Source organism: Ricinus communis, chromosome 7 (genome assembly GCF_019578655.1).
Source record: "Ricinus communis isolate WT05 ecotype wild-type chromosome 7, ASM1957865v1, whole genome shotgun sequence".
Lineage (NCBI taxonomy): Eukaryota > Viridiplantae > Streptophyta > Magnoliopsida > Malpighiales > Euphorbiaceae > Ricinus > Ricinus communis.
In genome coordinates, this window is record NC_063262.1 from 18094949 (window position 1) to 18098390 (window position 3442).

General features: G+C 30.8%; 1 non-coding gene across 1 annotated transcript; it reads left to right on the forward strand.

Moving 5' to 3' along the window:
- The first annotated feature begins 299 nt into the window (after positions 1 to 299).
- LOC112535431 lies at positions 300 to 401 on the forward strand. The gene has a single exon (XR_003079564.1). It is a non-coding gene; the product is annotated as a small nucleolar RNA R71 (small nucleolar RNA).
- The last annotated feature ends 3041 nt before the right edge of the window (positions 402 to 3442 follow it).

Consider the following 3442-nt stretch of genomic DNA (forward strand, 5'->3'; position numbering starts at 1 on the left):
TATAAGATAGCACATGTGATGCATAACCTGCGAAATTCAACCTTTCTAATTTTTTAGTTAGGGAATCCAACTTGGCATTTACCATGCTTGAGCTATCAACCTCATGCACTCCTACTACTTTTCTAGGCTAATTTCACTACCCATGCCATTGATAATTATTAGATGCCATCTTCTTTAAGAGTGTATATGCATCCTTCGGTGTCTTGCTCATAAAGAAGCCTTGTGCAGTAGCATCAACGATAATCTGCAAGGATTTAGACAATCCTTGATAGAAAGTTTGCATGAGAAGCTAGTCTGGAATACCATGGTGTGGGCAATGTCTTTGCAAGTCTTTAAATCTCTCCCAAGCTTTATAGAGAGATTCTTCAAGTTATTGCTTAAATCCAGCAAGGTCTTGGCATATTCCATAAAGTGATGGAATTCAGTGCCAATGATCATAACCACAATTTTGCCTTATCTCTTAATGAAAAGAGAAATTACTTAAGGCAAATAACATTTGTGCTTACTTCATTGATCTTAAAAGTGTCACAGATGTCGAAGAAAGAGGCTAGATGAGCATTGGGATCCTCTAATGGGAGTCCACCAAATTGATATTTGCCAAATCATTTGAATATATACAGGTTTGATTTCAAAGGTATTAGCTTCGATAGTTCGCTTCACAATGCAACTTTGGCTTTCCGTGAGACTTGGAACCCCATATTCTTCTAAAGCTCTAGCTTGTCCTGCTAGTTGAGCCATTCTTCTATCTCTTTCTCTTTTCTCCTTTTGGTTCTTTTTGATGTTTCGATCTTGTTTGCATAAACAAGAGTCAAGTACCTGAAAAGAAAAGGTAAATATAATTAAAAAAAACAGAAATAATGATGTTAGTCTAGTAGAAATAAAAATTCCCCCAATATTGGTATTGTCAATCTCCCCGGCAACGGTGACAAAACTTGTTAGGCTAATTTCGCAAGTGCACAGATCGCAACAAGTAGTAAAGAGTAAATATGAGTATCGTTTCCATAAGGAGATTGATACCAAGTACTAGCCTTATTGTATTGTCACAATCTAACAAAATCGAATAATTGTAATTTAAATAAATCATTAACAAGAAAAAAAACTTAAAGATAGAATAATTCCTTTTAAAAATCTAATAGTTAAAAACTAGAGCCTGGATTTGTTTCACTAGCTATTACTCGGACCACAAGATTTTTCACAATTTAAATCATTAACTTTAGTCAAAGGTAAATCACTCAAATTACTTATAGTCTCTTTCGAGCTCATCTAAGAATTCCAAAGTCAATTACAACCTATTTTCATGGTTACGTCAATTAACTAGCGTTCATTAAGTTTCTTAGCAATTTATTACTCCCCGAAGGATTCATCTACTTTTATAATTGAGATTTCTAAGTTTTACAAGTCTATGAGCTAATAAATTATGCAACTTTCGGTGTCTATAATTTACTCAAATACATGTATTTAATCAAGCGTAAAATCAAATACAAGAACTAGTAAAAGCAACTTATAAAATTGACTGAAAATTAATTCATTGAGAGAAAATAAAGATCAAAACAAGTAATAGACTAGCTATGTAAATCTAGATCCTAAGAAGAGTTTAGCCACACATGATTGCGGCAAAATACACGTAAACATCATTAAAAAAATTAAAGAAGAAAAAGAAATAGTTAATTCAAACTCTTAAGTCTTTGCACAAATTTTCTTGATCTTCTTGAATGAGTCTTTAAAAGTTTTTTATTTATGATGGTTGTTCTCTTAAAATAGCTATTTGTCCCCCCTTTTATAGCCAAGACTCAAAGGAGACCCTGTTTTACCCTAATTTTTGAATTTCATGTGAAAGAAAATTTTCTTTTATTTGACACGACTTAGCGCATGGCCATGTCACGTTCTTCCCCTTATAGCACGGCTTGACACACGCCCATATGTGATCCTATATTGTGCTTTCGTGATTTTTTTGATTCGGGCATAAGCAGTCACGGTTTGGAGCACGCCCATGTGAAACCTGTGCATCTCTTCAGAATCTAGAGGTAGCTTCTAGCACAGCTGTATGTCAAGCTATGCTTTCTGATTCTTCTTCTAGAGTGCAACATACGCACAAGCACGCTTGTGTTAAGCAATGACATAGCTTTTCATGATCGTTTAGGATGTCTTTCTAATCTTTCCTACATAAAGGGAAAAACTTATCAAAATCAAATACAAATTTTTAAATAAACCAAAAGTAAATAAAATACTAGAATAATGGTATAACTTAAATAAGTTCCTAATTAAACCTAAATTCTTCCTAATTAATTTAACTATTTATTAAAAAATTATTAAAATTCAACTAAAAGACATGTAAAATTACACACAATAGCATAAATCTTGGATAACAAAAGAACCAAATAAATTGCTTACGATTGATGCATGGTAGCCATTAAAGAACCACAAAAATTATAAAAAATTACCCAAATTCCGATTAATAAAAAAAATACATTAATGTTTGGAATTCATTTGTAAATTAAGATTTCTATACAAATGGAGTGAAAGTTAATTTAGAATTCTATATAATCAAATTTTTGAAGATTTAATTATAATTAAACTAAATTCTAATAAATAGGTAAAATTTCTAAATGAATTTCACATTAGTAAGTCAATCTATTTCGTAACATCAAAATATCTCTCTTCACTTTATCATTTCAATTTTATTTTCTCATTCGTGCCTTTTATAGAATCTAACCAAACATAAGGCACATACTAAAATTTGGTCTGAAACTAAAGGTAAAATATGAACAAAGGAAGACTATGATTTTGCTTTCTAGTGGTAGAGACCATCGGAACTCACCCGTGCAAAAATATCTAAAGAGTGGTACTGTTTTAGTAGAAAGAAGGTAGAGAAAATTCGAGAGAGAAATGGGAGCAGTAGATTGTATTGCTTACTTTTTCCCCTTTCAACAGATCTACAAAATACTTGATTGCCCTAGTGGCTTTAGTTAATGGAATTTCGTTTTGTTAAAAAATATATAAAAATAAAAAAGCTTTCTTAGAAAAAAAAAAAAAACACCAAGCACCATGGTTAAATGATTCATAAATCTCAATTAGAAACTATAATGTGGCTGCCTAAATACTATCTAGAATCCAATTAAAACTTTCTTTTTTTTTTGAGCGCTTTCAAAGAATTTAATCTTAGTTAATAATGAAGGTCTATTGCACAAATAAAACCCTGAATTATATGCCAAAATACACATATTATTTCAATATTCACTTTTGCCCATAAGAGCTTTTATATTTTTGAGAATTTATCATTCAAGCTCTTTAATTAACTATACCATCGGTCAACTATTTACTAGTTAAAAAAATAATCAAGAAGTAAATAGTGAGTCCTACTCTCTTTCATTTTTTTTTCTATCATTTCTTTCTCAATTTTTAATTTCTAACCAACAAACTAAATTAAAAAAAAAAATCATAA